This window comes from Orcinus orca, chromosome 14 (assembly GCF_937001465.1).
Source record: "Orcinus orca chromosome 14, mOrcOrc1.1, whole genome shotgun sequence".
NCBI lineage: Eukaryota > Metazoa > Chordata > Mammalia > Artiodactyla > Delphinidae > Orcinus > Orcinus orca.
This window is the reverse complement of record NC_064572.1, coordinates 39,658,569-39,682,426: the sequence shown is the minus strand read 5'-3', so window position 1 is coordinate 39,682,426 and position 23,858 is coordinate 39,658,569. Positions and strand designations below refer to the sequence as shown.

Here is a 23,858-nt window from a genome sequence, read left to right as displayed (position 1 = left end):
TGTGTATATATATATAATATATACACAAATATATATATATACACACACATATATATATACACACACACACATATATCACATTTTATTTCATTCATCTGTTTATGGACATCTTAGTTGCTTCCACGTTTCAGCTATTGTGAATAATGTTGCTATGAACATGAGTGTACAAATATCTGTTCAAGTTCCTGCTTTCCATTCTTTTTTGTATATATCCGGAAGTGGAATTACTGGATCATATGGTAATTTTATGTTTAATTTTTTTCAGGAATTGCCATACTGTTTTCCACAGTGATTGTAGCATTATTTCTCCCAGTTTATAAATGAGAAAAATAAGGCTCAGAGAGGTTAAATGACTAGCATAGTTTTGTCCAGTTGGTAAATGGTAAAATCAGGATTCTCATTTGTGCCTCTTTTATGTCAAAGCTCCACTATAGCATATTACAAGCTACCCTGGCAAATGGTCAAGGCAAAGGGCAAAGCTTTTTGTTTTGTTGTTGTTCAGTTGGCTTTAAAAATAAAAATTAGTCACCCTGCTTATATGTGGAGATCTACTTAGGCATACATTTCCACAGCTTCTTCACTTCGAGCCTTTCTTTCCAAGCAAAGACTGGTACTTTTCTTGAGGATACGGAGAAGCCCAGCTGTTTAAATATTTATACAACAGTATTGCAAAATGTATGCGTGGCCAGGAAGCCTTTTTTGCATGTAGACATAATTAAACAGGCAGATGAGCCCATGAAATACTTAAGGTTCCCATATAAAGTCTTTAAGGAATCTTTTCTAAAGCAATAAGAAGATGTTAGGAGAAGCTCCATTCCCAGTGTAGGAGGAAAGCATCTAGAAGAATCTGAATGCTCATAGAAAGAGTTGCTATGGCCACATCAGCATGAGTCTGAGTACCCAAGTCCCAGAGGAAAAAGCCTCAGAGAGTCAGCCTCCCTTTAGGTGGGCAAGGAGCCTCTAGCCTCTATACACCAGAGGTCTGTGCTCATTTAGATCGCAAACAGTACTTTGTGTGGGTTCCAGGGAACAAACTGAATGTAATCATACCTGAAAGTCAATTTAATAAGATCTAACTAATGTGTCCTATTTTGGGCAAATACTTCCAGTGCCATTAGCTCTCTCCTGGATGGTAATGGAGTCATGTTAACGTTATTCACATGCATATTTTTGGCTGAATACTTTGTTATAATAGGGCTCTGGTTACTTGCATGTAATTTTATTTTACTTTTTATTTTTTAATTTCTTTAATTTTTTAAACATCTTTATTGGGGTATAATTGCTTTACAATGGTGTGTTATTTTCTGCTTTATAACAAAGTGAATCAGTTATACATATACATATGTCTCCATATCTCTTTGCTCTTGTCTCCCTCCCTCACACCCTCCCTCTCCAACCCCTCTAGGTGGTACAAAGCACCAGCGGATCTCCCTGTGCTATGCGGCTGCTTCCCACTAGGTATCTGTTTTACATTTGGTATTGTATATATGTCCATGCCACTCTCTCACATTGGCCCAGCTTACCCTTCCCCCTCCTCGTATCCTCAAGTCCATTCCCTAGTAGGTCACTGTCTTTATACCCATCTTGCCCCTAGGTTCTTCATGACTTTTTTTTTTTTATTTTAAGATTCCATATATATGTGTTGGTATACAGTATTGTTTTTCTCTTTCTGACTTACTTCACTCTGTATGACAGATTCGAGGTTCATCCACTTCACTACAAATAACTCAATTTCGTTTCTCTTTATGGCTGAGTAATATTCCATTGTATATATGTGCCACATCTTCTTTATCCATTCATCTGTTGATGGGCACTTACGTTGCTTCCATGTCCTGGCTATTGTAAATAGAGCTACAATGAACAGTGTGGTACCTGAATCTTTTTGAATTATGGTTTTCTCAGGGTATATGCCCAGTAGTGGGATTGCTGGGTCGTATGGTAGTTCTATTTTTAGTTTTTTAAGGACCCTCCATACTGTTCTCCATAGTGGCTGTATCAATTTACATTCCCACCAACAGTGCAAGAGGGTTCCCTTTTCTCCACACCCTCTCCAGCATTTATGGTTTCTGGATTTTTTGATGATGGCCATTCGGACCGGTGTGAGATGATATCTCATTGTAATTTTGATTTGCATTTCTCTAATGATTAATGATGTTGAGCATTCTTTCATGTGTTTGTTGGCAATCTGTATATCTTTGGAGAAATGTCTATTTAGGTCTTCTGCACATTTTTGGATTGGGTTGTTTGTTTTTTTGATATTGAGCTGTATGAGCTGCTTGTAAATTTTGTAGATTAATCCTTTGTCAGTTGCTTCATTTGCAAATATTTTCTCCCATTCTGAGGGTTGTGTTTTGGTCTTGTTTATGGTTTCCTTTGCTGTGAAAAAGCTTTGAAGTTTTATTAGGTCCCATTTGTTTATTTTTGTTTTTATTTCCATTTCTCTAGGAGGTGGGTCAAAAAGGATCTTGCTGTGATTTAAGTCATAGAGTGTTCTGTCTATGTTTTCTTCTAAGAGCTTGATAATGTCTGGCCAAAATTTAGGTCTTTAATCCAGTTTGAGTTTATTTTTGTGTATGGTGTTAGGGAGTGTTCTAATTTCATTATTTTACATGTAGCTGTCCAGTTTTCCCAGCAACACTTATTGAAGAGGCTGTCTTTTCTCCAATGTATTTTCTTGCCTCCATTATCACAGATAAGGTGACCATATGTGTATGGGTTTATCTCTGGACTTTCTATCCTGTTCCATTCATCTATATTTCTCTATTGTGCCAGTACCACTGTCTTGATTACTTCAGCTTTGCAGTATAGTCTGAAGTCCAGGAGCCTGCTTCCTCCAGCTCCGTTTTACTTTCTCAAGATTGCTTTGGCTATTCGGGGTCTTTTGTGTTTCCATACAAATTGTGAAATTTTTTTGTTCTAGTTCTGTGAAAAATGCCAGTGGTAGTTTGATTGCATTGAATCTGTAGATTGTTTTGGGTAGTATAGTCATTTTCACAATGTTGATTCTTCCAATCCAAGAACATGGTATATCTCTCCAACTATTTGTATCATTTTACTTTCTTTCATCAGTGTCTTATACTTTTCTACATACAGCTCTTTGGTCTCCTTAGGTAGGTTTATTCCTAGATATTTTATTATTTTCATTGCAATGGTAAATGGGAGTGTTTTCTTGATTTCACTTTCAGATTTTTCATCATTATTGTATAGGAATGCCAGAGATTTCTGTGCATTAATTTTGTATCCTGCTACTCTACCAAATTCATTGATTAGCCCTAGTACTTTTCTGGTAGCATCTTTAGGATTCTCGATGTATAGTATCATGTCATCTGCAAACAGTAACAGCTTTACTTCTTCTTTTCCGATTCGGATTCCTTTTATTTCTTTTTCTTCTCTGATTGCTGTGTCTAAAACTTCCAAAACTATGTTGAATAAGAGTGGTGAGAGTGGGCAACCTTGTCTTTTTCCTGATCTTAGTGGAAATGCTTTCAGTTTTTGACCATTTAGGACGATGTTGGCTGTGGGTTTGTCATATATGACCTTTATTATGTTTAGGAAAGTTCCCTCTATGCCTACTTTCTGCAGTGTTTTTATCATAAATGGGTGTTGAATTTTGTCGAAAGCTTTCTCTGCATCTATTGAGAGGATCATATGGTTTTTCTCCTTCAATTTGTTAATATGGTGTATCACGTTGATTGATTTGCGTATATTGAAGAATCCTTGCATTTCTGGGATAAACCGCACTTGATCATGGTGTGTGATCCTTTTAATGTGCTGTTGGATTCTGTTTGCTAGTATTTTGTTGAGGATTTTTGCATCTATGTTTATCAGTGATATTGGTCTGTAGTTTTCTTTCTTTGTGACGTCTTTGTCTCGTTCTGGTATCAGGGTCATGGTGACCTCGTAGAAGGAATTTGGGAGTGTTCCTCCCTCTGCTATATTATAGAAGAGTTTGAGAAGGATAGGTGGTAGCTCTTCTTTAAATGTTTGATAGAATTTGCCTGTGAAGCCATCTGGTCCTGGGCTTTTGTTTTTTGGGATATTTTTAATCACAGTTTCAATTTCAGTGCTTGTCATTGGTCTGTTCATATTTTCTATTTTTTCCTGGTTCAGTCTCAGGAGGTTGTGGTTTTCTAAGAATTTGTCCATTTCTTCCAGGTTGTCCATTTTATTGGCATATAGTTGCTTGTAGTAAGCTCTCATGATCCTTTGTATTTCTGCAGTGTCAGTTGTTACTTCTCCTTTTGCATTTCTAATTCTATTGATTTGAGTCTTCTCCCTTTTTTTCTTGATGAGTCTGGCTAATGGTTTATCAGTTTTGTTTATCTTCTCAAAGAACCAGCTTTTAGTTTTATTGATCTTTGCTATCATTTCTTTTTCATTTATTTCTGATCTGATCTTTATGATTTATTTCCTTCTGCTAACTTTGAGGGGCTTTTTTTGTTTTTCTTTCTCTAATTGCTTTAGATGTAAGGTTAGGTTGTTTATTTGAGATGTTTCTTGTTTCTTAAGGTAGGAATGTATAGCTGTAAACTTCCCTCTTAGAACTGCTTTTGCTGCATTCCATAGGTTTTAGGTTATCGTGTGTTCATTGTCATTCGCTTCTAGGTATTTTTTGATTTCCTCTTTGATTTCTTCAGTGATCTCTTGGTTATTAAGTAGTGTATTGTTCAGCCTCCATGTGTTTGTATTTTCTACTGATTTTTTCCTGTAATTGATATCTAGTCTCATAGCATTGTGGTTGGAAAAGATACTTGATATGATTTCAATTTTCTTAAATTTACCAAAGCTTTATTTGTGACCCAAGATATGATCTATCCTGGAGAATGTTCCATGAGCACTTGAGAAGAATGTGTATTCTTTTGTTTTTGGATGGAATGTCCTATAAATATCAATTAAGTCCATCTTGTTTAATGTATCATTTAAAGCTTGTGTTTCCTTAATTATTTTCATTTTGGATGATCTGTCCATGGGTGAAAGTGGGGTGTTAAAGTCCCCTACTATGATTGTGTTACTGTCAGTTTCCCTTTTTATGGCTGTTAGTATTTGCCTTATGTATTGAGGTGCTCCTATGTTGGGTGCATAAATATTTACAATTGTTATATCTTCTTCTTGGATTGATCCCTTGATCATTATGTAGTGTCCTTCTTTGTCTCTTGTAATAGTCTTTACTTTAAAGTCTATTTTGTCTGATATGAGAATTGCTACTCCAGCTTTCTTTTGCTTTCCATTTGCATGGAATATCTTTTTCCATCCCCTCACTTTCAGTCTGTATGTATCCCTAGGTCCAGAGTGGGTTTATTTTAGACAGCATATATACAGGTCTTGTTTTTGTATCCATTCAGCCAGTCTGTGTCTTTTGGCTGGAGCATTTAATCCATTTACATTTAAGGTAATTATCAATATGTATGTTCCTATTACCATTTGCTTAATTGTTTTGGGTTTGTTATTGTAGGTGGTTTCCTTCTCTTGTGTTTCCTGCCTAGAGAAGTTCCTTTATTATTTGTTGAAACCTGTTTTGGTGGTGCTGAATTCTCTTAGCTTTTGCTTGTCTGTAAAGGTTTTAATTTCTCTGTCAAATCTGAATGAGATCCTTGCTGGGTAGAATAATCTTGGTTTTAGGTTTTTCTCCTTCATCACTTCAAGTATGTCCTGCCACTCCCTTCTGGCTTGCAGAGTTTCTGCTGATAGATCAGCTGTTTACCATATTGGGATTCCCTTGTATGTTACTTGTTGTTTTTCTCTTGCTGCTTTTGATATTTTTTCTATGTATTTAATTTTTAATAGTTTGATTAATATGTGTCTTGGTGTGTTTCTCCTTGGATTTATCCTGTATGGGACTCTCTGTGCTTCCTCGAGTTGATTGACTTTCCTTTCCCATATTAGGGAATTTTTCAACTATCATCTCTTCAAATATTTTCTCAGTCCCTTTCTTTTTCTCTTCTTCTTCTGGGACCCCTATAATTCAAATGTTGGTGCATTTTATGTGTCCCAGAGGTCTCTGAGACTGTCCGCAATTCTTTTCATTCTTTTTTGTTTTTTCTGCTCTGCAGTAGTTATTTCCACTATTTTGTCTTCCAGTTCACTTACCCGTTCTTCTGCCTCAGTTATTCTGCTATTGATCCCTTCTAGAGAATTTAAAATTTCATTTATTGTGTTTTTTATCACTGTTTTCTCTTTAGTTCTTCTAGGTCCTTGTTAAACTTTTCTTGTATTTTCTCCATTCTATTTCCAAGATTTTGGATCATCTATACTCTCATTATTCTGAATTCTTTTTCAGGTAGACTGCCTACTTTCTCTCCATTTGTTCGGTCTGGTGAACTTTTGCCTTGCTACTTCATCTGCCGTGTATTTCTCTTTCTTTAATTTTGCTTAACTTAGTGTGTTTGGGGTCTCTTTTTTGCAGGCTGCAGGTTTGCAGTTCCTGTTGTTTTTGGTGTCTGTCCCCAGTGGCTAAGGTTGGGTCAGTGGGTTGTGTAGTCTTCCTGGTGGAGGGGATTAGTGCCTGTGTTTTGGTGGATGAGGCTGGATCTTGTCTTTCTGGTGGACAGGTCCACGTCTGGTGGTGTGTTTTGGGGTGTCTGGGGACTTATTATAATTTTAGGCAGCCTCTCTGCTAATGGGTGGGGTTGTGTTCCTGTCTTGCTAGTTGTTTGGCATAGGGTGTCCAGCACTGTAACTTGCTGGTCATTGAGTGGAGCTGGGTCTTGGTGGTGTGATGGAGATCTCTTGGAGATTTTCACCTTTTGATATTACATGGAGCTGGGAGGTCTCTTGTGGACCAGTGTCCTGAACTTGGCTCTCCCACCTCAGAGGCACAGCCCTGATGCCTGGCTGGAGCACCAAGAGCCTGTCATCCACATGGCTCTGAATAAAAGGGAGAAAAAAAAGAAGGAAAGAAGAAGATAAAATAAAATAAAGTTTTTAAAATAAAAAATAATTATTAAAAATTTTTTTTAAAAGTAATTAAAAAGAGAAAGAAGGAAAGAAAGAAGAGAGCAAGCAAACCAAAAAATCCACCAATGATAACAAGTGTAAAAAATATACTAAAACAAACAAACAAAAAAACGGACAGACAGAACCCTAGGAGAAATGGTAAAAGCAAAGCTGTACAGACAAAATCACACACAGAAGCATACACATACACACTCACAAAAAGAGAAAAAGGGGAAAAAAAAAATATATTTGTCATTGCTCCTGAAGTCCATCTCCTCCATTTGGGATGATTCGCTGTCTATTCAGGTATTCCACAGATGCAGGGTACATCAAGTTGACTGTGGAGATTTAATCCGCTGCTCCTGCGGCTGCTGGGAGAGATTTCCCTTTCTTTTCTTTGTTTGCACAGCTGCCGAGCCTCAGCTTTGGATTTGGCCCCGCCTCTGTGTGTAGGTCGGCGGAGGGCGTCTGTTCTTCGCTCAGACAGGGAGGGCCACGGAGTACGGGGCGAGCCTCCGCGGCAGAGGCTAGCGTGACCCTGTACCAACCTGAGGCGCATGCGCTGTGTGTTCTCCCGGGGGAAGTTGTCCCTGGATCACGGGACCCTGGCAGTGGCGGGCTGCACAGGGTCCCCGGAAGGGGGGGATGTGGATAGTGACCTGTGCTCGCACAGAGGCTTCTTCGTGGCGGCAGCATGAGCCTTAGCGTCTCATGCCCGTCTCTGGGGTCCGCGCTGTTAGCCGCGGCTCGCGCCCGTCTCTGGAGCTCCTTTAAGCAGTGCTCTTAATCTCCTCGCGCACCAGGAAACAAAGAGGTAAGAAAAAGTCTCTTGCCTCTTAGGCAGGTCCAAACTTTTCCCCCGGACTCCCTCCCGGCTAGCTGTGGCGCACTAACCCCTTCAGGCTGTGTTCATGCCGCCAACCCCAGTCCTCTCCCTGCGATCCGACCGAAGCCGAGCCTGAGCTCCCAGACCCCGCCCGCCCCGGCGGGTGAGCAGACAAGCCTCTTGGGCTGGTGAGTGCTGGTCAGCACCGATCCTCCGTGCGGGAGTCTCTGCTTTGCGGGAATCTCTCTGCTTTGCCGGAATCTCTCTGCTTTGCCCTCCGCACCCCTGTTGCTGTGCTCTCCTCTGCGGCTCTCAAGCTTCCCCTCCTCCGCCACCTGCAGTCTCCACCCGCGAAGGGGCTTCCTAGTGTGTGGAAACCTTTCCTCCTTCACCGCTCCCTCCCACTGGTGCAGGTCCCGACCCTATTCTGTTGTTCTGTTTTTTCTTTTTTCTTTAGCCCTACCCAGGTACGTGGGGAGTTTCTTGCCTTTTGGGAGGTCTGAGGTCTTCTGCCAGCATTCAGTAGGTGTTCTGTAGGAGTTGTTCCACATGTAGATGTATTTCTGATGTATTTGTGGGGAGGAAGGTGATCTCCACATCTTACTCTTCTGCCATCTTGAAGCTGTATCCTAATTTTAAAATAGATAATAAAAATAGCTTTAGTAAAAGTAATGCCCGGGATTCAGTAATAATAACCACAAAAAGAGTCTGAATCACAATGACTACTTTTATTGAGCTCTTAAAAATGTGCTTGGTACCATGCTAACTTCTTTTACGTAAGTTTCCATCTATGTTCCCCACCCTGACATAGGAACCATTTTTATCTCCAGTTTCCCGTGAGAAAACTGAGGCTCAAACTCACATAGATAGTAATCGACAATGTTGAATTTTATCCTTGCCCTGTGCTCTCAGAAAAGAGCAATGATTAAGAAATCTCCCCACTCTTTTGTGTTCCAGGAAATGGTTTACTGCAAAGAAACACCCTTGGCCCTATGACTTAGATAAGACTCTCAGATGCCCATCACCTTGTTTACCTCTCACAAGGTCAGGCACAAACCCTCCAAATTCCCATTCTTTGTCCCATAATTGATTAGCTGAACAGTTTGTACTCAGTGTGGACAAAATACTGCTACCATGACTTGAACAAACTTTAGTTAGGTTTCTCTCCTTACCCCACACCCTTGAACTTTGACACACCGTCAACCTGAGGCAGCACACAGCTCCTCTTTAAGGACCCCTCCCAGGATTAGGCTGACCTCAGGGTAAAACATGCTCCCTCATCTGCCAGATCTACCAACCTGCCACCTCCAGCCACTCCTCTCACTTCCCCACACCCTGTTCTTTTTGTCCCTGTTTCCTTCCCTCTGACCGAGGAAAGCTCTTTTCTCCCTGAGTTTGGAGACATTTGTGGATCTCAGTAGCCCTCTCCCTATTGTAATAGTCCTTCCACTCTATTGCAATAGTTCCTCTTGCAAAAACCCTTTGGAATAAAGTATATCTTTACCTAAGTCCAGATTTATTTTTATTTCAAGAAAGTAAAATATAATTGTAATGTAATTATAATTGAACCAAAAGTTTGTCTGAATCAGAATATTATATGCAATACTGCATACGAATTAAAACCTGGAAAGCCCATGAAGACATTTCTCATCCTCAAAATCCAATTCTTCCAGAACACTCTGTGAACACATGTATCACATCTGAGTTGCTCCCTCTCTCCCCCTCTGTATTTGTGAGCTCCTTGATGGTAGGACCTTGGCTTTGAATCTACAGCCAGAGGAAACTATCTGCCAAAATAAGTGTTTTCTGAAAACAAATGTATAGTAAATGTTAATTAGATTTAAATGGCTGTGCTGTGGTGAGGATTTCCTTCTTTGGTTCTCAGATACATAGTTCCTATAATAAGCCCCACATCCCAGTGGTCAGTCCTCAGTGCTCTTACAGTGGGGTTTAAGTCAGTACTCGGAAGTACCCTCTGGATGCTGGTGAATTAGACCACAGCGACTAGGTAAAGAGAGATCCTGAAAGGGGCCAACATGCTTCTGTTGCTGCCAGCAAATCCAGCAAATCTAGGAGGTCATTGTCACTGCTGAACCAGGAATCTGGACAGTTTAAGGAGATGCTTGTGCTCTTGTACCTACCCCTGGAATTGGAAGATGCTGGTGCCAACTGTCATGCCCAAAGAGCCAGATCTTGTGTTTCTTTCTCTAAGAATCAGAATACAGACTCCCCTGCCTACCTCTAGGTGTAGAACTCCTCAACTGCTGGCTTTTTCCCCAAATTGGCTCCAGTGCCCAATGCTATAGTGCCACTGCCCAGTGAAGCAGGAGAGGCCTGGGGATGATCAGAAAGGCCATGAGTGTAGAGGGCATCGTGGTGGAAGATTATGGCAAGGTCTGTGGTCATCAGCAGTGCGTGTAGCATAACATTCATCAACCTGGGGATTCCCAGATTCACCTGAGTACACCAGGCACAGGAGGCCTGGTCACCAGGCAGATAAAGAAGCCAGTGAAGATCTTGAAGGCAGCAGCGGACAAGTCACCTTTTTTTTTTTTTTTTTTTTTTTTTTTGCGGTACGCGGGCCTCTCACTGTTGTGGCCTCTCCCTTTGCGGAGCACAGGCTCCGAATGCGCAGGCTCAGCGGCCATGGCTCATGGGCCCAGCCGCTCCGCGGCATGTGGGATCTTCCCGGACCGGGGCACGAACCCGTGTCCCCTGCATCGGCAGGCGGACTCTCAACCACTGCGCCATCAGGGAAGCCCGACAAGCCACCTTTTAGGCTTCCCTTGTATCCTGGGGATGTGTAAACCTCATCTTACCCCCAAACACCTTCTTGAGAAGGGTTGGGGAGGGAGGATACATTTGAAAGAGGAGAAAAAAACCCAATAGGGAATTAGGGAATTTTAACTCGGATAGTTTATCAAAAGGAGAATTTTATGAATTTGAAGTGATCAAGACAACTTTAATCCCATTCTGAACCCCACCTTTAATCAGGTGCAGTGAGATCTTCAGCACAAGAAAATAACGTAGCTCACAGTGTACACATCTGAGTAGCAGTCAAGAAATTCTGACATCACCATGACTATGTCTCTGCTTAGTACCGGAACCGAGAAAGCACTTAGTAGGAGAGTATGCCCTGAAGAAGTGAGCAGAGGTAAACAGAGTCAGTGAAGCAAGGAAGAGAGGAAAGTTCATTCTGAACAGATGGAGAGTAAGTGCAAGGTCTCTGAGGAAGGAGGACGCTGGACACATGTCAGGAGTGGAAAGAAGGCCAGGGGGTTCAGAGGAAGAAAAGGCACTGCTGTGTGTGTGCCCGTGAGTGTGTGGGATGGAGAGGGGCAGGGGCAGAAGGACAGGGTGATACAGGAGTCTATCACAGAGAACAGTGCGGATAAGCCTCAGTTTACAGTTGCCCACGGTCAGCCATTTGATTTTTTTCTCATTGAATTTTATTTAAAAAAGAACAAAAATGTAGACTTTCTATACATTTAAATAAAGACAATTTATAATTTTCCAATTTTGTAAATTTACGGCTAATTTGCCACTTCATCCTGCTTTTCCTGGACATGCCCATAGCTTTTTAATGCTCAACTGAAGAAATCAGGGTATATCTCAAGAGTATTTCTTAATTTTAGGAACCAGGGATGTGAACCAGAGTCACTGCATCCACTTAAGTAGTCTCAAATGTTTTCCCAGGCAGAGCTGAAATGAATCTTTAAAGGGTCAAAGAGTTGGCAGAAGGCATGTCTAAAAGGTTGCTTTTCCCCTTTCCCCATGTCACCCTGCAAACGGGATAAAGTGCTGCCTACCCACTCTAAAGATATTTTTTCACTCACTATTCCATGGGGACCCTCACAGATGCCTAAACACTGGTGATTTTCTAACCTCCCATCATCTCGTGTCCACCAGCAATTGGTTCTGATGTTTCTTTTTGTCCAACAAGTACTTCCTAGTAAGGGCCATCCATGTCCTCAGTCAGGCCTCCAGCCCTGACGCTCCATTTGTCATCTTTCATCATCTTCCTGTGCATTTCAGGGTGTGGAGGCCATAAAGCTTCCCAAGGAGCTTCTCTGGAACTGACAGAGGGGTGAAAACTGCTCTATAGAACATACCAGGGGGGACTCACAACCTCACACTAGGGCCCTGTCTTTCTACCAGGGATTACTCACTGGATCAAGTAATGTTAATGAAAATTTGGTCAAAGGTCCACCCTCTCTGCCTTTCCCACCTCTAAACACACGCACACACACACACAAACATACTAGTAAAATGATTGGCTTGAAGAGGGCTGTGAAGGTTGGGAACCCTTGTCTCTAGGAATGGCCACATTGTCATGTTCCTGGTAGCCAGGTTGCTGCAGGATAGTCGGTGCTTTGTACCAAGGTTGGCAATCAGTCATCCCTAAACGCCAAATGTGGAGAGAGAAATTCAGGGAGACCAGCTTGATAGTAAGAAGCTGAAGCAAAGGACCGGCCTGCTGGCTCACAAACTGATGCTAGAAAGTCCAACCTAGGGAGGAAGAAAAAGTCAGTGAAAGGGCACATCTGAAGGCACTGCAGGTGAAAACAGGGCACAAGAGGTCAGCATGAAACAGGCAGCAGAGGAGACCTGAGGAAACGCTAAGCTGAGGTCCTGGAAGGACCTGGGTAAGGTGTAAGTGACGCAGGTACTACCCAGGAGGTCTTGGAGAGCATTCCCCATGGGGTTTTAGGGCACAGCTGGCAGCTGCTCTAAGAGAAGGTGCATTCCCAGATATCATAAAGTCCAACAGGAAGGGTCACGAGTTCCCGGTTGGTCTAAGTCAAGTTTAACGTTCTCCTCTCTTTGCTTTTCTCTATGGGAATTCTCAAAGCACAAAGCGTTCCACTAACAGTACACATTCACTTACTTCTCAGCCTTCTATGCTCAGTGGGGTCTCCACAGCTCATGAAATTACAAAGTATTGAGAATACCCCCAAGCTTAATGGTCTGCCCTGTAATTTCAGGATGAATGCCTCAAACCACTGACTGTACCGTAGCATTTCAGCCTGGAAGGGGGGATTTTCATCAGTCAGAGTGCAATGATGGCTTTCTCCCTCTACTTTTCAAGTTATCAGCCAGTCCCATTTCAAAGCCAGAAGAACAATAATGAATAGTGAGCCTAAACATGTTTACCCAGAGAGCTTAATAAATAAAAGTTGGTTGGTTCAAAACATACCAGTGCAGGTTTGAAGTTAGTTATGACCGATCATTTGTTTGCATGAAATACAAGATGTGCATTAGAAACTTAAGACTGCCAAAGTCAGCAGAGAATAACTCTGGTTGAGCAGTGACCTTCACCTGGCTTCAAATCCCAGCCCTACCCTTTGGGAGCTGTGTGATTTGGGAAAAATCATTTAATCTCTTTGTCCCTCAGTGTATTGCTTTGTAATGTGGGTACAAGAATAACTTACATCTTAGAGTGGTTCTGCAAGGGAGAGCCCATATGCCTGGGGGAGAGACAAGTCCTACCTGTAGAGAGAGAGCTCACTCAAATAATTCATGTCCTGCTGAAGATCTTCCCAGCCAGAAGTGGGATGTGAATGGCAGGCTCTAAGCATGAAGTGGACGTCAGTCCTGGAATGTTCTCTTGGCCATGAGGGAAGTCAGAGTGTTAGGACAAAGGCTTGTGTGTTAGCTGAGGCTCTGTGTATGCAAGCAGGGCTGGAACTAGAAGGAAGGAACACTGGATGTACAGGTGATTCCTGGGGACCAAGGTTTACATCTTAGGAGATGAAGTGAGATCAGCCAGGGCCCATGAGCTGAGACAGGGACAAGGAAGTTTGGTATGATGAGCCAGAGGGTTGGGGTACTTTGTCCTCCATGCTTGATCACCTTTAGAATTTAAGAGAGTCCTGCTGAAACACCAGACTCTCTCATCTCTGCTAAAGGGATCCCCTGTTCCTTGAGTCAGAGCTCTGAAGGCAAAGCAGTACATTCAGGAAGCAGAGGGTGGTGGACGACATCATCAATTAGGGAGACACCCTCCCCCAAAGTGGGAACTAACACCACAAGGACCTAGATCACCCTCATTCCTTTTTCCGTAGAGACTTTCCCTCCAGGGCTCAAACGTGGAGGGTACAGATAGTATTCACCTAAAGCCACTTAGAGCAGAAAAGCGGGACGTTTCTAGTGAGGGCCTTCACCTGCAAATCACAGTGTGTGCAGCCAAAAAATCAACTCTGTTACTGTCCTTCAGCTCTAGAATGTTCTTCAGAAGAGCACAACAAAATTAAAACAAAAACAATCCTCCGTGCAAAATCAAATCTTTCTTCTGAAATAAGAGTGATGCTGGGCTCCTTTCTAATTTTCTAGATCTCTGAAAATACTCCCATTTGTAGACAGGTTAGGCAGTGCTCAAACAACTATCTTTTTTTTTTTTTTAATTTTTGAGGTATACTTGACATACAACATTATCCTGGTTTCAGGTATACAATATAATGATTTAAGATTTGTATATATTGCAAAAGGGTCACCACCATAAGTCTACTTAACATCTGTCATCACACATAGTTGCAGAATGTTTTCTTGTGATGAGAACTTTTAACATCTCTTGGGAGCTTTTCAATGTGCAATATAGTATTATTAACTATAGTCGCCATGACATACGTTATATATCCATGGCTCATTTATTATATAACTGGGAGTTTGTCCAAACAACTGTTTTGGTAAGTGTGACTTCAAAATTTAACTGACTAACTTTTGTACTAAACTGGCGTTCTTCACTATTAGCCACAGGTCAGGCAAAATTACCCACCTTCTCGCCTTCTCCAGCGTTCAATGCATGAAAGGTGGTGCTATCTGACTTCCACTTTATTCCCCAGGCATGTTAAACTGCTCCATTTTCCTCATTTTTCTCTAAATTGTACTCTCTTAGTTATGGGATGGTTGTTTGTTGAATCAGGAAAGTCCTAACTTCTGGGAAATTCAAGTCTCCCCAGGCCCTTTATTCATAGAAAATAAAACCAGTGGTTCCCTAGCTGTTTGGTTAGGGAGTAAAAAGTTGTGGAAAAGTATTGAGAAAGACTAGGAACTTCAGTAAATTTCCAAAGATCAAGGTGAGTTGGATTTAATCCCCCAGATATTCTGAGAAATTTCACTAGGTATTCTAGGGGGACTGGACTAAAAGAAACCAGCTAATGAGGTTGGAGAGCAAGGTTGAGGGGAGGGAGAAGAGAAGAAATCAGGAGGAAGCCTTAGGACAACCTGAGAGTGAGGTGGGCTAATGACACGTGACAGAGGTGAAGCCATTTGGGCACATCTACCACACCACTGCTGTAGACTGGGAGGGGGCAGCCTTTGGTGTGGAGAGAACACAGAAGAGGTCTATGAAATAGTCTTTCTCCACTGTCTGAGAATTCCTCCAAAACATACATGTGTACAGGATTTTACAGTCTATAAAACTCTTGGCGGGTGCTAATTCATCTGTGATGGAATGATGCTGGGAATTATGGTAAAAAGATTCTGGGTATTTGGAGTTCTCAGTTCAAATGCTAGTTCAACCATTCCACCTCGTGTGACTTGGCTATGAATACAGTAGAAATGAAGATTCCTCCTCTCACATAGGAAAGGGTTTAGAAACTCACGCGAACTGGACAGGGACAGAGTGACACAGCAGAGCGGTGCCGTGGGCTCCATCTCTGAGGCTTGTGCTCTCTCCACATGGACTGATGGTTGCCTGAGGATGCTTGCTTCCTTCTGCTGTCTGCGAAAGCCCTGGGTTCCTGAGCACCGTCCCTGGCATGCAGAGTCAGCACTGCCGACTTTAAGCACCCATGCTGCATTGATTCAGGTGGGCTAGGACACTCTTGCTGTTAAAGATCTTAACTGACCATGAGCTGAACTGCTCACCACATCCCTTCTGGTCCCGACCATGTTTGGCTACTTGCTATTCCTGTATTCGTCTTAGCTTCCAGCATGATTCTCCAGGCTTTTATGCCTGGTCTCCTCTCTGCTCCCATCTTACACTCAGCCTTGGGATTCTCTGACAGCTCTCACCTAAAACCTGAGGGTGGTAACTTAGCAGATGTCCCATACTCTGATGAGTGGAGAAGGGAATGATTCTCACTGAGCCCTCAAAACCTGAACGTGGCAGTCAGACTGCCTGTCTCAAGTTGCAGCTCTGACGTTTGGGGCTCTGTGACTCAACTGTGAGCTAGTTTACTCAGCAGTAACATGAGGATAATAATAATACTTTTCCTCATATTGTGATATGTGCCATTAGCACCACGTCAGACACGTGTTAAATGGTCAATAAATGCTAGTCTTTTATTATTGAGGCTGTTTTCTTCATGACACTCTCTATCATTTTTCCTGCTTAAACTAAACCACAAAAATTAAGGTCTTGCAGGTGCCACGTGGCCCAGGATCCATCTTTATCCTTCTGGTGAGCCATGTGTTCCCAGAAAAAAAACTTGTCTGAGGAACAGTTGTATCTGTATCTATTTGAATTTCCCCAGACAAGAGCCTGAAGGTACTAAATCCTACAAACTCTTCTGCTGAGGTCAGTGTAAATTTAGCCGCATTGATTCCTTGGTGAATCTGTAATTGCTGTCTAGAAGATCGATCTGTATCACATAAACCCGATTCTGAAAGGCAAGTCTGTGTATAATGTGTACACTTCCTTTGTTACTGCGTGGGATGCTCATGAAACCTTCTTCCCCTTTCTCTGCCAAGGGGAGGTGGCCACGATGCTTGCTCTGTGGGGGATGAGAATTACTGGCAGATCTTCACACAGAATGCTAGAATATAACTTGGTGCTGTCCTTTCCTCCCATTTTCAGCATAAGATGCTGTGAAATGAAAACATTAACAAATTGCAAAAAGATAAAAAGTCAATAAACAAAAAATTACAATTTTCATCATCTTCAAGGGCAATTGGGAAACAAAACTAAGTAACTTCCTTGGTCTCATTTGGTTCCAGAGGGAAGTGCAAAACAGTTGGCAAGCATGTCTTTACCTTTTCATGTAAGATAAAAGACATTTTAAAAAATTTTTGGCTGTGTTGGGTCTTCGTTGCTGCGTGCAGGCTTTCTCTAGTTGCGGCGAGTGGGGGCTACTCTTCACTGTGGCACGCGGGCTTCTCATTGCGGGGCTTCTCCTGTTGCAGAGCATGGGCTCTAGGCATGTGGACTTCAATAGTTGTGGCACGTGGGCTCAGCAGTTGTGGCTCACGGGCTCTAGAGCGCAGGCTCCGTAGTTGTGGCGCATGGGCTTAGTTGCTTCGCGGCATGTGGGATATTCCCAGACCAGGGCTCGAACCTGGGTCCCCTGCATTGGCAGGCGGATCCCTAACCACTGTGCCACCAGTGAGTCCCTAAAAGACATTTTTGAGAAAGGGAAGAAAAGAAAATCTACTTGAAGCTAAGCTTTAGATTTAAAGTAGCAGATATCTGAGTGAGCACAAGTAGTGTTCGTGCCAAGATGGAAAACCTGCATATTTGCTTTTTCAGTGTGGTCATACCCTGTGTATTAAGACTTGCTTACAGCAAATAAAAAGGTCTTACACTTCTTCAATCTGATTAAATGGGGACATTTCTTACGAGGAGAGAGGGGTGTCTTTTGAAACACAAGGGCAAGGATATAGCACTGGAAGTGATGACTTGATAGTTTCTCTCTATGTATCTTTCTTATTTCTCTCCTTCTCTGAAGACCAGTTTTCTTCACTTCCAAGCCCACATAATTAAAAAAAACCCAAAAGTGGCCCCCATTTCCTGAGTTTTACCAACTGGTATTAAGCAAACAAAAAGTCATGACTTCTTATTCAACTCTAAATTTCAGCTCTTAGAGACAAGCTTCTGATTGGCTGGGTCATACAGCCCAATCACCTGTAGGCAGGGGCAGGACTGGGGGCCATGGTCACATTGTACGTAACAACTGCCAGGAATTCATTATTGTGAACTAAGGAGAGAAGAGGGAGGATACAGTTAAGTGTGTCACTCTGTACTGGGAAGATTTCCCAGCAGCCATCCACTCTAACCCCACTGGAGAGCCAAGACGTTCAAGTAGGAGCATTGCTCAAACAACTTTTTGTGAAATCAAGCAATTTGTAAGTTAGGTTGTAAATCAAGCAAGTCAGGTGGATGGGGTCAAGGAGAACATTTATAAGTACTTGTAACTCTTTATCTTGACATCTGGTTCATTTTATTCTAGCTTGAGGAAAATGATTCACAGGTGGATTTTCCAGTTTTTGATGTTCCGATATCCAGGTCACCTGGAGAAATGACTCCAGGTCATTCTCACCTAAGAGAAATGACTTAGTTGTGTGAAGAAATCTATACAGGAAAGTACAATATGGTGAGGTTAAATTCTCTGTAGCTGCTATTCCTATACTTCTTGGAATATTCTGGTAAGGATCTCTCTTCCTCACTCTTAATTCTCTGAGTATCAAGGACTATGACCATGGGATGCTCCAGCTCTGCTTTCCTGCCCTGGGAATTTGAGATGGACAAGAGAACAAGCAATCTAATGATCTGATCCAAATGCTTTCTTATAAATCCCAGAGGCAGAGTCACTACTAAGCAGCCTTGTTCCCTTTCCTCAGAGCTCATTTTGGGCTTCCTTTAATTTTTGATGGGCAAAGATGGTTCCCAAATAAAAGATACCCCTGGGCCAGTGAAGCCCTCTTCAGGTCTGACTACTCTAGCTGTTGATGCGGAAGAGAGAGGATAGCTTTCAGAGTTCCTTCAACCCCTCACTTAATCCTGTTAAAAGTTTTCTTGGGGAAAAGATGGCAAGAGCTGATCAGCCTTCACAGATAGGAGGGCCTTGTAGTTTTGCATATGGTAGTTGACACTCAAGAGGGCAGGAACCAAGAGGAAAGGGAAGAGTGGGGAGAAGGGTGGGTTTAAAGTGATCCAACAAACTCCAAACCACCCGCTGTTTATCAGAATATAACTTGAATCAATAATTTAGAATTATTTAAAAGTTACTGACAAAATTCTATCAAACCTCTTAAATTTTGTTCGAAATTACCTTTCCTTTAAATAAACTTTCAGAATACATATATGGAAAAATGCACAAAGTATGAGTGTACAGCTAGATTAATTTTCTTGTTAAAATATGTTAGTTTGGATTATGAGAGTGAAAGGCTGAAGTGATATAAAATTTAAGGCCCGCTGGACTTCCCTGGTGGCGCAGTGGTTGGGAGTCCGCCTGCCAATGCAGGGGACATGGGTTCGATCCCTGGTCTGGGAAGATCCCACATGCTGTGGAGCAACTAAGCCCATGTGCTGCAGCTACTGAGCCTGCATTCTAGAGCCCACGAGCCACAACTACTGAGTCTGCGTGCCGCAACTACTGAAGCCTGTGTGCCTAGAGCCCATGCTCCACAACAAGAGAAGCACACACACCACAACAATTAGTAGCCCCCACTCACCGCAACTAGAGAAAACCCACATGCAGCAACAAAGACCCAACACAGCCAAAAATAAATAAATTAATTTAAAAAAAAAGAATTGAATAAAAAAAATTAAGGTCTGTTAGATTCATTTTCATAAATAAAAGCACCTGTGCTTCTCTCAGTCATTTGCCCTCCAAAAGTAATCACTATCTTGACATCGAACACCATTGGACAGTTTTGTCAGTTGCTGGAATTTATACAGTATGTACTCTCTTATGCCTGGCTTCTTTTGCTCCACATCATTCAGGGCTTATCCATGTTGTTTATACACTTGATGAGTGGAGTTTATTAATTTTCAATTCCGTATAAAGTTGCTTGCATGAATATGACACAGTATATTTATACATTCAAATACTGATGGTCCTTTGTGTTGTTGCCATTGTGAGATTATTACAAGTCATGCTGTCACAAATGCTCTTGCAAATGTCTTTCTGTGAATATATGTATAAATTTATATTTGGAATATGCCAAGGAGTGTAATTGCTGTCTCAGAGCATATATGTAAGATGAGCTTTAGTTGATACTGCCAGTATACCTAAGTGGTTGTACCAACAGAAAACTATGAAAGTTTTCATCGTTCTACACCTCTCCAACAAATGTACTTTAAAATTTGTCAATCCTGGTATTTTATATTAGTGTTTATTTGCATGTCTTTGATGATTGATGAGATGAGAACATTTTCAAATATTTATCTGACTGTGATATGGCAGCTTAGGCAGTTTTCTTTTGGGTTCTTATTGTTTGGGAGAGCCCTCTTCATAAATATTTTGTCAGCTATGTACATGCTGTGACTTGGCTTCTGACTGTCTTAACGGTGTCTGTTGATGAATATAGTACTTAATTTTAATATAGTCCAATTTATCACTGTTTTATTATTTTTCTGTATCCCATTTAAGAAACCTTTCCTACCCCAAGGTCATGAAGATATTTTCTTTTCTGTTTTACTTTTCACATTTAGATCTGTAATTCACCTGTAATTAATTTTTGCATGTGACATGAATTAGGGCTAAGGATTTTTCTGTGGTTATCCAAGTGATTCATTATTGATAGAAAACATCATTTCTCCTTTGCTCTTAAGTCAACTTGGTCATAAATTAAATGATCATCTACATGTGGATCTGTTTATGAACTTCTGTTTCATATTTTTTCTTCATGGTACCAGTACCACACTATCTTAAGCTTTATAGCATTACAAAATCTTGATACCCAGTAATACATTTTCTCTAATTTTGTTCTTCTTGCTTAATTTCCAGATGTGTGCAGACACCAATTCTTTTGTTATCAAAGTCTAGTTTAATTCCACTGTGCTCAGAGAACATACTATGAATGACTTAAGTTCTTTTAGATTTCCTTATGATCCAACAGTAGTCAATATTGGTAAATGTTCATACTTAAAGAGAATGTTTACTCCTGTATTGTTTTTTGCAATATTGCATATATATCAATTAGATCGAGTTTGAAAGAACTTTTCATTTATTCTTTTAATTTAATTTAATCTTTTTTATTCTTATTTATTTATTTATTTTGCATTTGATAATCAAATACCTAGTTCCTTAGGGAAATGGAAGATACTTGCAACTTTGTCAAAGGATTTACATAGATGTATGGTTTTGAAGAATAAGATATTACTAACGTTTAGTGGATAACAGGCTACACCACGTGTAGTCAGAGAAGAAATGGTTATACTGTAGATGCCAGAAAGCCTCAATCACAGAAGATTCCAGGATCCCTTTCCCAGTCTACAGGCCAATGCTACAAAACCCTCAGAGAAGCTTAGGGGCTTAGCTAAACAAGTGTGCCACAAGGTGGTATACGACTCTTGGAATGTTCTTTGTACTCAGGAGAGTTCAGTTGTATTAGAAAATGCCACTGGAACTAAAGGAGACTTGAATGTCAAAACAAGGGTCAGCTCTTCAGAAGTATGCATGGCTTGTCAATGAAAGACATCATAAGAGATGCCATGGTGCACATTTTGGAATAAATATTTCCTCTACCATCCCCCAACCTAAGGCACCATATCACAACATAGGTATTACTTCAGGGAAAGCAAGTAATAGACATCTCAAATTGAGACTAAGATTTTATCCCCCAGCAGATATATGTGTGTGTGTGGTGTGTGTGCATACAATTTAGGGAGAACGACTTTTGGGAAAAAATGTTTAGTATATATAAATTATTGTCTACAATTCTGATATGCAAAAATATTTCCATATATATGTACATAAATTAGAAATGTATATATGTAAATATATGTATACGTATGTTTGTATACATATATTTTTTCCCCAAAGTTGTTCTCCCTACATTGTGAAAATTGATTAGAGCTAGACAGTTCTATCCTGTCCCTTTTATTAAGAGAAAGGCTGCTTAAAACACAGAATCAATTGTATGGTTTTCCATAGTTTGTACGAGGGTTTTAGATGTATCTTTCTCTTAAATAAGAGTAAAAAGACAGTAGACTGCGAAAAGAACCACACCCTGTCATGGACTAAGTGCAGTCTCTCCCAAATTCATGTCATAGAGACACCCCATCTCCAGGTGGACTCCAGGAAGGAATTTCTCCCTCTATTGCTGGCTGTCAAATAGCCCTTAATAAGACCTTGTCCATCATAAGCTTTGCTAGATGGGTTTTCATAAGATGGTCCCATACGTATTAACCTGTTTATTCAGTGAATATTTCCCCTTGCTCCCTTACCTACCCTATTCTATATCGATGACTTCGAGGGATGTTGTACATTTGTCCCTCCAGTTCTATTCTCCACCGCTCTCCACCCGTCTTCACCCTCCTCTGAGGTCCAGATGCTGACCTGTGTAGACTGCATCAGTGTCTTCAAATGGCTAATGAACCAGCTAAGTGAACAGATTAGCTGCCTCCTCCCTTCCAGCTCTCCCAAACTGCACATCAGTGAGGAAAGTATTGGGCTGGCCAAAAAGTTCATTCCGGTTTTTGATAAGATATTGCCAAAAACCCGAACGAACTTTTTGGCCAACCCAATAAATGTAGTTATTGTAACCACTAAATTTTGGAGTGGTTTATTATTCTCTATTTGATAAATGGAACACTCTCCTACTTGCTACTACACCTACACACTGACTTCCTGCATTCTCATCTGTTAACCTGTGATACAGAAGGAGCATACATCCTGGTGCAGGTCCTGACCTATGAAACCACATAGAGCTCCATGCTAAATAATCCTGGGGAACCCCAGCTCTGGTCTTCCCAGGGTCAGATATGAGGATAAGAGAGACAAGAACAAAAGATGTTGGCCAGGAAATCCAGGATCAAGTAGATGAAAGCTTGAGAACCAGGGCAAGGTGAGCACTTCAGAGCCAGGATGATTTACAGGTTTTGTTTTGTGTGTATTCAGTGAGTGTATGAGGTTGGGTGCAGCTGCTTAAAGGGGTTGGGCAGGGCAGCCAGGAGGCAGGTGTGAAGAGTGAAATGGTGGCATTGTGTTTGTGCTGACCTCAAAGCATGGCCAGATTCTGAAGTATGGAGCAAATTCCCCAACATAATTTTCTTCCATTGACCCACATTTGTGCTCCAACAGCTGTTTAAAAATCTGCCAGTCTCCCAAATAAACGATGTTGTTAATGGGGATTGCAGCTACCCGGATTCCTCGATGGAACTAAAGTCGTGCTTTTAAAAACAATGTACATTCCTTACTGTCAGCCTATTTGCTTAAAATTTTAATCATAGTGCTTTACGGTGAACAGCAAATGGCACGTGTGACCTGTTGACTGGTATTAACCTTGCGTTTTATGTCATCACAATAAAATACTCTCCTGCACACTACTGGCAAATGAAAGGTAGCCACAATGCTTATCAACTACTACATATAAATCATGACTAAAACAACAAGTATGAATATAATAGAAATTTTCTATAGAATTAAATTGTGGGGAAAGAGTTAATCTTCCTTTGACAATTTTATACTGCCGGCCAGCATATCATCCCTTAACCACCCTATATGTTTTGGGAGCAATAAGTGAAGTGTCATTAAAAAAACATTGATGTCTTAAGTGATAGATAACTCCAAAAATATATTAAAAAAGATAAAGAGAGAAGAACGCAAGAAAGTTAATGATCCTTGTAATTTGACAGTCAGACACAATGTTGTCTTCTAACTTTCCACTGAAAGCTTTGTTCTTCTGTAGGAATCTGGCTGTGTTGAAAATAATGGGCAATGAGAAGCATGAGCCAGTGACAACAAGCGTGACCTCTGTGCCACTTAAATAGTCGAGCGTGAGGGAAGGACACGAAGAAAAGGAGGGAGAGGAAACTAAGAAAGACAGAGAAGAAAATGAAAAGGCAAAGTAGGAGAACAGCTATATCCTGCCCTTTGGGAGATGCACTGTGGTGGAATGGAAAATGGTGTGAGTGTTTTCATTCAGAGAGTCAGAGGTTTGAATTTGATCTCACCTTTTACCCACTAACTAACCTTGGAAAAGTCACTTTTAACCCTGTGATCCTGAGCTCTGTACCTGTAGAACAGGGTTAATGGCATCTTGCATGGTTGATGGGAGAGAAGCACCACAGAGCAGTGCCTGACCCCAAATGTGGGTTGAATAAATATTGGCTTTTACCCTCTGTGTTTGTTTTCTCTAAACTTCTGACTGTAGAGGAGAAAAACAAACGAACCAAGATGCCTAGTGTTTTTAGCAGAGGTTCCTAAGAGAA

The 23,858-nt window shown here is 41.3% G+C and overlaps 1 long non-coding RNA gene across 1 annotated transcript in view; it reads left to right on the top strand.

Annotated features, from left to right (window-relative positions):
• Positions 1–23,858, top strand: part of LOC117202536 (uncharacterized) — a 325,904-nt gene that overhangs the window by 144,928 nt on the left and 157,118 nt on the right. The window lies entirely within an intron of this gene.